Genomic DNA, 11,272 nt, shown 5'->3' with positions numbered 1-11,272 from the left:
AGAGGGCTATCATTATTCTTGTTGCTTTTTGCCCAGCCGACCGCAGTGGACTTTTTCAGGACGATATTTGAAGGTAATAGTTACTATATTCGTTTCACATTATTTTATCTCCCTTACGGTGATGTAGCCGACAGAATTAGCTCATCCGCTTCCCATGAGAAGAAACATGGAAAATCACCAGTCTCACATAAAAGCTCATCTTTTTTAAAACCTATATATAAGCACTCTCAGCTTCCTTGTTCTCCAACACCACCCATGTTAGCTCACTTTGGATGTATGTAGAGTGGGAGGGGCAGAGTGTGAGTGGGGGGCGTGGGGGAGGGTCAGGGGGGGTGGGGGGGAGGGGGGTTTGAGAAAGAGTGGTCATGAATGTTTTATGTAACTTGTAATATTTTTTCTTTCATGTAAAGCGCCCTGAGCTCTTTGAGAGAAAGAGTGCTATATGAATGTACATTATTATTATTATTATTATTATTATTATTATTATCATTATTATTATAACACGTTTGATGGTGAACAGTGAAATGACTGGAGTAAACGGATGCTCGGTGTTTAGCATACAAATTTCGCGGTCACTGGCAAAATACAATCTCTGGACTAAAACTCCAGTTTAGCAGGTCGGAATCCGTATTAGGTTGGTGACTCAGGTTGGTCATTACTAACACTACATTATATTGTAGAAACCTTACAGAACTTGGCACTTATTGTTTCTTCTTCTTCTTCTTCTTCTTCTTCTTCTTCTTCTTCTTCTTCTTCTTCTTCTTCTTCTTCTTCTTCTCCTCCTCCTCCTCCTCCTCCTTCTTCATTTGTACATTAGTAAGTACGAGTACGCTTTTATGCGTACACCTGATTTTACCCCCACAATGTAGACGGCAAGCATTTCAATACATATCAGTCTTCTTCTTCTTCTCCTTCTTCTTCTTCTCCTTCTTCCTTGTTCATGGGCTGCAACTCCCACGTTCACTCGTATGTACACGAGTGGGCTTTTATGTGTATGACTGTTTTTACCGCGCCATGTAGGCAGCCATACTCCGGTTACGGGGGGGTGTATGCTGGGTATGTTCTTGTTTCCATAACCCACCGAACGCTGACATGGATAACAGGATCTTTAACGTGCGTAATTGATCTTCTGCTTGCGTATACATACGAAGGGGGTTCAGGCACTAGCAGGTCTGCACATATGTTGACCTGGGAGATCGGAAAAATCTCCACCCTTTACCCACCAGGCGCCGTTACCGAGATTCGAACCTGGGACCCTCAGATTGAAAGTCCAACGCTTTAACCACTCGGCTATTGCGCCTGTCTTATACTATTGTTTGAATTCAGTACACTCTCCGTAAAGGAAAGTGCTCAGGTGTAAGATCAAGAACCAATAATTATATTTCTTGCACTCTCGCTAAACTACTAAAATGTCCTAAACCGATACAAAGTATTCCTTAACTCTCTCCATACGAACGGCGAAAGAGACGACGTTAACAGCGTTTCACCCCAATTACCATCATCAAAATATTGCAAGTGGAAGGCTCTTGTGCTGAAGAGGTGAATGTTGACAAAGAATACCACAATTCTGACGACCGAAGCTAAAGGTTGGGTCATTCAGACACCCACTGGACATCCGAGGGGTCTGTGTAGAGGAGAAGAGAGGACTGGCCGTACTGAGTGAGTTAATGTCATTGATGCAGCGCTGTAAGATGTCCTTTTCGTTTGCTTTTTTTTTTCCAAACGAACAAGACAATCAAACGAAAGCGGCGCAGAATGAACCACACTACTGATTTCATTCAAATGAAAATTTGAAATGTCAAAGTTGTGGCCATGGTCATCTCTTAAAGGTCATTTCAAAGTATTCTATCATAGCAACTCCCATTTGTTCCCCCACTCTCCTCCAAACCTTCCACTGAATTTGTTGAACCATACTTCAGTTTATTCCCCAACATTTCCATCTGTTCCCCTACCTAAACTACTTCCAAAGCACACCTTATTTTGAAAGTCCGGTCCCCAACAAATGTGAAACGACGTGCTCTGTCACTGCCTTACCTTTTCTTCAGAGTTTAACAATAGCAGATTTCCGTGACACGCCTTGAGAAATGCCGCCTGCGACAGCAAACCTAATTCAATTTGAAGCTTTGAGAGCGAATGGAATTTTGTTTTACACCATTCCTTCTTCTGCTTCTCGTTTGTTTTCTGTTTTAAACGATCAATTTTCAGACCGACCGAGGTCGGAATGGCCACCACAAAACCGACAGGAAATGACCCGCTTGGATACAGAGAATAAAACAGAAAAGTGACGTATGCTAACTAAAACAACTGCAGAATGTGAGAACGTTCACGCCGTACATTCACGACATTTTGAACTTCACACATATCTTCCAACAAAGTGCTTCACGAGCTATATAAGATGCATCAGGTGATTATACCCCCAACATCGCAATCCTGCTATTGCTCCTTGCTTTTCCCTTCTTGTGTCGGAGCACTTGTTATTATGAATTTAATCGAGGTTAAATTCTTTTCATTCTCGTTCTTTCCACCACCACCACCACCACCCCACCACCCACCCACCTCTCCATTTCCGTGCCCCGTGTGACGCCATGGGTTGCGTGACGTCGTTCAGGGGGTGAAGGTGAGCCGGCCGGGGACTCGCCAGGGCCAGATCATGTCCATTTCGATTATCGTGAAAGAGATCTGCTTCATTAACCCTTGGTTAACCTCTTTTCGAAATTAACCCCCACCATCCATCCCCAGCACCTCCTTCCTCTTTCAGGTCTGGAGTTTCTCTGTCTTTCTCTTTGGATAAACATGTGTCTGTGTAAGCTTACATGTTTGTCATTCGACCCTCTGATTCCGAGGTTTTTGCAGGTGTGAATGACTGGTGTGAAAGCGTTTTGATTTTGTCTCTGAACTAGATTCAACGCAATGTAAATATATATCATCATCTCCATCATATTTATAATCATCACCGTCATCATCATCATCATCATCATCGTCGTCGTCGTCGTCGTCATCATCATCATTGATTAATTAACCGTTCAAACTTTCACGTGTGATATCTATCGTTGCCATCAAATTGTAATCATCACAATGTTTTCTTCGTCATTTTTGAAATACTCGCACAGCAAGTTCAAGAGCAGCAGTCTTGGAGTGTTTTCTCTCTTCCCAACGCGTTTGGTTACGCTGCTGGTCAGGCATCTGTTTAGCAGATGTTGCGTAGCGTATAATATATGGATTTGTCCGAACACAGTGACGCCTCATTTTAAGAAACTGAACTCTGGTGGTGCTGGAACAGACATCCTCCTAGTTGTAGTCCGCAACCACTTCGCCACGGCGGCTAAGACATCGACGTACCTGTTGTATTTTGCGTTGCTGATTCAAAATCGGTGTTACATGCTGTGTCCCATGGACGTAGGTCTATGTTACGTGAATTCGTGCGAAGCCGTGTGACCTCTGAACACCATTCAACCTGCTTTATAGCTGAAACATTGAAGATATTAACTTCTAAATATTTCCACCCGAGAAAAAGTGAGTTAACAAATGAAAAATGAAAAATCTTTGTGATGAATGCATGGGTTGATATTCAAAACAAGGTGGCGTACCAAAAGAAAGTAAATACAAAATAGGTTTTACATCATTATATAGATACATCTACCTTCTCAAGGCGCGCGACGACAAGATAGGTGAAAGGTAGCATACCAAAAGAAATATATTTCTAAATCATCGTGAAAAAAATTGGCGGCGTACCAAAAGAAAACATAAAAAAAATTCTGTAAATAGATGTATTATGTCAGGACGACAATATATAGAAAGATGAAAGGCAGCATGCCAAAAGAAATGTATTTCTAAATGATCATGTTAAAACAAACTCTTTGTGGCGAACCAAAACAAAATGGAATTTCTAAATTATTCTGTAAATGGGTGTACTTTATCAAAACGACAATATAGAGATAGATGATACATTGCATTAAAAAAAATCTAATTCATCGTGTAAAAATTCTTTGTCAAGTCAACGACAGGCGGATGTTTTTGAGTATTGTGAAATTCGCAAAGATTTCATAATCCGTGATTTTGTAGATTTATAAAATTATATATCTCGGGGGAGGGGGGGGGGGGAGAGAGAGAGAGACAATCACTGGACGTACACTGCAATAAATTTGAACCAAGACAAAAGAAATAATGACCGGGTTGGGTGTTTTTCCCCCTGCCTGTTGCAACACGGATTTGCGGAAGCTGTTTCCTTGATTATCTGAGCATGCTCACGTGCGTTGCGTTCCATCAATGTCAGACGTCCATTCGTTTCTGATTTGATTTTCCCCTAAAAAGATAGTCTTGATAAAAAAAAAAGGGGGTTTATAGCATAACTAGATTGGAAATATCATCTCAATCACCACCCTCCTGTCCACCAAAAAAAGCACAGCCTAGTTGTCTTAATGATTATCGTCCCGTAGCCTTAACATCAGTCGTCGTGAAAACATTTGAACGCTTGATTCTACAATTCCTAAAAACCTGCATTCCTCCATCTTTTGATTCCTTTCAGTTCGCCTATAAAGCTAACAAATCAGTTGAAGATGCCATTAGTATAGGTCTCTACCACATCCTCAGACATCTCGAAAATCCTAACAGCTATGCCAGGGTCCTTTTCATTGACTACAGCTCTGCGTTCAACACAATAGTGCCATCAAAACTATATTTTAAACTGAAAGACCTCTCGCTGCCAGAATCAATTTGTGCATGGATCCTAAATTTTCTAAGATACAGACCGCAAGTTGTTTGTTGGTGACCTCACCTCCTCCACATGCATTCAAAACATAGGCACCCCATAGGGATGTGTTCTATCCCCACTGTTGTACTGACCATTCACACATGACTGTGCAGTTCAGAATGAATGTAACACCATGGTCAAGTTTGCCGACGATACTACTCTAGAAGGGCTGATTGCGAACAGCGATGAGTCAAAATATAGAGAAGAAGTAATGGAACTTGTCAGCTGGTGTGATCAAAACAACTTAGAACTCAACGTATCAAAAACAAAAGAATTAATTTAAGATTTCGGGAAGGCCAGATCTGACCCCTTACCACATGTCATTAAAGACAAGCAAGTAGAAATCATCAGCGACTTTTAACTTCTCGGACTGATCATTTCCAACGATTTGAAATGGGAGAAAAATACGGAAAAAATTGTTAAGAAAGCACAACAGCGCCTGTATAAAGACTACGCCAACGATAGTAGCGTCACAGAAGTCAGTCATCTAGTTTTGTTTTGAAATTTAACCTTTTTTATATTATTATTCTTCATTTTTTTCTAAACAACTTTTTTTTTTCAATCACAGAGGTCAGCCATCTTATTTTGTTCTCAAAATGAACCCCCTTTTTTTTCTTTTTCTTTTTTTTTTTCAATTTTCTGTTCTTCTCAACAACATTCGAATTTCCTTCTTTTTTTCTTTTTTTTTAAATAGATATACATTTCTTCAATGTTAGTTGCACTTTAAGATACTGTTCACATCGTTTTGGAGCGTTAGCCGGACTTCTTACCCATGCGGCTTTACTTGACACTGCTACCGGCGTACTAAAACGCAGTTCGCCATCTTGGTTTGCTCTCCAGCCATTTTGTTTTATAATTCTATTCGCACTCGACTGAAATCAGACAGCGAATAGACAGTAACTTGTATAATTTCATTGTTCGGCATTAACGATGTTCGTAAAATTCATCTAGAATAAAACTACACCTTCCATTATTGATCGGGAAAAGTTTTGAGATTTTTTTTTTTTTTTTTTTTTTTAAATTTCCAACCTCGCTCTACTTGCCTTGCCTTTTTCCCCTGTCTCCCTATCACCGCCCTTTACTGATGACAGTGACGAGCACTCCGCAGGGCGCCACACTTGGTTCTTGCTGACCGTGCTAACCCTCTTCTGGATGAACAAAATGTTTAACTGTGCAGTTTTTGAGGAATTTCAAACTCACGCCCCCACACCTGTCCCCAGCTCAAATCAGTTTTTTTAAGGTTAAAAGTTACGCGAAGACGATTTTACTGTTACGTACGTGTTCTCCAAGCCAAAAGACAGGTTTCTGAAAAGTTACAGACAGTAAAGTTGTGTCGAAAGTGATTTTTGAGACTTCTTCCCCTTTCTCAAGAAATACGGAAGACGCTATCAGGGGGTGGATATAAACAAATGATTTTCTGTAACGTACAACTTACCGGTCTTCATGTTGCGTTAAAATGACAGACATCTCCGCCATGTACCAAAGAATGTCAGATAATGGGATTAACAAACAAAAAATTAGTAATGCTCACAATACTTTATTCGCTAGTAATGGGTGTGAGGGTGGTTGTTCGACTGATCAGGTTGCGCTCTTCAGGCAATGTCAGTGAATGATGGGATTATTCATGTACAAACCTAACAATACATGAACTCCACTTCCTAACTCATGACTTAAGTCGTAACGCCCACAACACAGTTATACTTATATACATGCACTGATCACCTATTATAAACTTTTCGTTGTATTTGGCTTTAAAAAAATTACATCATAGACAGATAGATAGATAGATACCACGCTTTGTGCAAAAACCACGTCTTGTTGAAATAATAAGTTGAAAGGAAGACAATATCATTGTGAATGTTCTACATTGAATAATATATTTTGTTCCCAAAATCTCTGCTAAAATTAATTTCCCCGACGTCGCTGACGTCCCCATCTAGCAAAATGTTGCATCGACGACGATATATATAATTATACATGCCGGGCTTAAGTTTGCACTTCTGATTGGCATGCGTGCCACCATCAATCAGAATGTTTTATGTCATTCCTTTTCCCTAGTTCTTGCACCGCTGCGCCTCTCCTCATTTCCCTCCTTCGTGTGGCACCCTGGGTGGAACATCGCCAACATGGGGTGAGGTCTGCGTGCCGGGGTAATGACTCCTCTCATTTGGAAGCTGATGAATCACTGAGCTGGAGTGTTCGATTTGTGTGTGTGTGTGTGTGTGTGTGTGTGTGTGTGTGTGTGTGTGTGTGAGAGAGAGAGAGAGAGAGAGAGAGAGAGTGTGTGTGTGTGTGTGTTTTCGTGCGTCATCGATTATCAATGGGATCTCATTCCGAGACTTTTTTTTTTTCCTTATTTATTTATGTTCGACACTTAGTCTGGTTCGAGTATAGTGAACTACTTTTTTGTCCTTTTCTTCTTCTTCTTCTTCTTCTTCTTCTTCTTCTTCTTCGTCTTTCTTTCTTTCTTTCTTTCTTTTTAAGCCATGAATGTGTGGGAGTGTATCTAACACTCCGGAAATGAACGGAATTTTTATTCAAACCAGTTATAAATATGAATCAGTTGGCATTTTTGTTGTTGTTGTTTTGAGTGGCTACCTCTTTTATTTATTTATTTATTTATTCATTCTTTTATTTTCACTCTGAAAAACAAGTCCAAACATAACATATAATCTTCAAAACATCTGTATTCGTTTCCGAGTTAAATATCCCTGCACAAAAACATTACACATCTAGGCCTAAAGTCTGTCCCTTCAATCCTTCCAAGCCACAGTCAGCCCTCAGCGATCGGCAAAGTGATAAACATGAAACCCACCCAATGAAATAAACATTGGTGGTGACTGCCGTCTGCTTATCGACGTTTTTTTTTCAGTGACTGGAAAACAGTACAAAAATACCTCATCATGATATCAACGCCAAGAACAGACATTGCTGGTGCTTACATTCTGCTTGTTGCGTTCGCCCAGGGAATCAGAAAATGCTGTTTCCGAAGATGTATATCTGTTAGTGCATATTGTGATTTAACTTGGGCACTGAGACGCTCTCCACATATAATCAAATTCTAGCCCATTTAGTCGGGACGGCAGTTGCCGCTTCTGGTCATAGTCAACACGATTGTCATAATTATATCTGCATGGTGTGTGTGTGTGTGCCTCGGTGTGTGTGTGTGTGTGTGTGTGTGTGTGTGTGTGTGTGTGTGTGTGTTTATTCAATGTTATCTATTGGTGTTTTGGGTTGTTTTTTTTTCCAGTTATCATTATTGTTATTAATATTATTTTCTATTCTATTTTATATTTCATTTATTTTGCCCCCCCAAGGCCTGACTGAGTGTGTTGGGTTACGATGCTGGTCAGGCGTTTGTTTAGCAGATGTGGTGTAGCGCGTATATGGATTTGTCCGAACACAGTGACGCGTCCTTGAGTAACTGAACTGAACTGACCCGCTGCCGAATTTTCCACACAGACCCAGCTGTCCGAGAACTCAGATAGGCAGGTTATATCTGCATGCCCACATAAGAAAATGACTGATATCAATATAAATTGATCAAGTGAATAAAAGTTCATCAAGAGAGTTCTCTTTCCTTGGTCCACTCCAAACGCTACATGTGATGGCCATGAGAGAAAGAGACAGACAGACAGAAAGACAGACAGACAGACAGAGTGAGAGAGAGGTACACAGAGAGAGACACAGAGAGACAGAGAGAGAGAGTGAGAGAGAGAGAGAGAGAGTGAGATATATTTTTTTTTTATATGTATATGTGTATATATATATATATATATATATACAGAGAGACAGACAGACAGACAGACAGAGATAGAGAGAAAGAGAGATAGAGAAAGATATATATAGATATATATATACAGAGAGAGAGGGGGGAGAGAAAGACAGACAGAGAGACACAGAGAGAGAGAAAGAGAGAGAGAGAGAAAGACAGACAGACAGACAAATAGAGAGAGAGAGAGAGAGAGAGAGACAAGACAAGACAAGACAAGACAATATATTTTTTTCGAGGATAACAGATAAGCACTGGAGTGCTTTTTTACATCCAGTTCCCGCCCTGAAAACAGGGTCTACTCTCGGCTACACAATGCTGCATATAATGTCATAGCATGCAGTGCACAATACTGCATGAAGTCATAAACATGCGTACGCAATACTACATAAAGGCATCACTGAGAATGGTAATGATGAGACACACACACACACACACACACACACACACACACACACACACACACACACACACACACACAATGACACACACACACACACACACACACACTATGGTGTTAATAAAATGCATACGGGAAAAAGAAACACACACACATACACACACACACACACACACACACACACACACACACACACACGCACGCACGCACGCACGCACGCACGCACGCACGCACGCACGCACGCACACACACACACACACATTCACATTCTTTTGCACACACACACTTACACACACATGAGCATGCAATGTGTATGTTATCAAATACAGTAATACTAATGTGAATATGAAACAGTAATTCTAGCAGAAATACACATAGCAAAAAAGGTGGGGGGTACTCATTACCAAAGGGACCATAATTCTATATACATATACTGATGATAATACATAAAATTAATAATAAAAATATGAAAATAAAAACAATGTCAAAGGGAGAGAGAGAGAGAGAGAGAGAGATTTCAAAGTGAGACCCTGTGTGTGTGCGTGCCGCGTATGTGTGTGTGTGTGTGTGTGTGTGTGTGTGTGTGTGTGTGTGTGTGTGCCGTGAGTGTCAGTGTGCAGTGAGTGTGTGTGTTGTTGTTTATTGTTGTTTTGTTGGGTTTTAATTAGGCACACTCGGCTTTCAAGTATTTAAGTGGATTGTTGCTGTGCGGTTTATTTTCAGCGGCCCAAGTCGATGTGGTCTGATTCACTTGTTGATATCACAGGCCGCAAAATACAACTGGAAACCTCAAGGGGGCAAATTTTAAGCTTTGGAGTGATGTACATCATAAGAGATGCTTAACTTACTCAGTACGGCCAGTCCTCTCTTCTCCTCTACACAGACCCATCGGATGTCCAGTGGGTGTCTGAATGACCCAACCTTTAGCTTCCGTCGTCAGAATTGTGGTATTCTTTGTCAACATTCACCTCTTCAGTATAAGAGCCGTCCGCTTGCACTATTTTGATGATGGTAATTGGGGTGAAACGCTGTTAACGTCGTCCCGTTCGCCGTTCGTATGGAGAGAGTTAAAACAAGATTACAGTGAGTGAACAAGAGAAACAAAAGTAGCGTTTCCAACACACACACACACACACGCGCGCGCGCGCGCGCGCTCGCTCGCGCACACACACACACACACACACACACACACACACACACACACACACGAGAGAGAGAGAGAGAGCCCTGTTTCCAGTCCAGGGGATGCAACTCTCTCAATGCATGTCGTCTGCGATTTGGTCGCCTAACATGTTACAAATTTAAAGTGCATGCATTTTTTCTGACATTTGTTGGTTTTGTTCGTGAATTTTTAGCCGTGTATTTTTTCTTTATTTAATTTTTTCTTTATTTAAATTCTTTTGAATGTATTTTTGACAATTTTAAGATGTTATCTGCTATTGCAGAAGGTTTGCTGCATGGTCCAATTGGACATTAGTTATAGTTGTTACAGTTGTTTGATGTTCGCGTTTCCTTCTATATTGTGCCTATGTCTCCACTTTTAATGTCTTATTTTTTTCCAATGCTCTGCATCTTTCCCCACCACACACACACACATACGCGCACACACACATACACACACATCATTCATCACCCTCTGCCCGATACCGTTCCCACCACCACACTCCGCCCTCGCACCAACCCCCTTCCGTCTAATATCACTTAAAGTGGAAGACGTTAAACTGAAGACTACTACTACTACACGACGTGCACACACACACACACACACACACACACACACACACACACACACACACACACATATACACGCGTGCGCGCGCGCGCACACACACACACACACACACACACACACACACACACCACAGAGAGAGTCTTGAGTCTCAGTTGAGTCTTGACATATTTATTGATTAGGCCTTTGACCCATATCAACAGAGGTTAACACATCTTGAGGTTAGTATGAAAATAACACAAACATATAATTGATAATTCACATATTTCTGATTTGAAAAGCTTTGTAAATGTAAGTGGCGAGACGTGTTTGAAAGTTTTTGTTTTTGTTAGCGAATAACAACGACAGTTTGAAGCTGGAAGGACGATTGAAATACTTCTTTGCAATATACAACTCCCTAAGTTCACAGTATTTTGGACAGCACAAAAAGAAGTGAACTGTGATATCTGCAAAATGGACAATCAAATTTTCTTTCACTAGCATCAGTTGTCTGTAAAACGTAGTTTGTGTATTTTTAATGGTGATACTCCTAATCTCAAACGAGTTAAAAAATGTCCGAATTCTAATGAGTTTTAACATGTTTAAATACGGTGCTAAAACTAAAGATGAGCTGAATGAGAA

This window comes from Babylonia areolata, chromosome 25 (assembly GCF_041734735.1).
Source record: "Babylonia areolata isolate BAREFJ2019XMU chromosome 25, ASM4173473v1, whole genome shotgun sequence".
Classification (NCBI taxonomy): domain Eukaryota; kingdom Metazoa; phylum Mollusca; class Gastropoda; order Neogastropoda; family Buccinidae; genus Babylonia; species Babylonia areolata.
The sequence above is the reverse complement of the archived record's forward strand: the minus strand, read 5'-3'. Positions refer to the sequence as shown.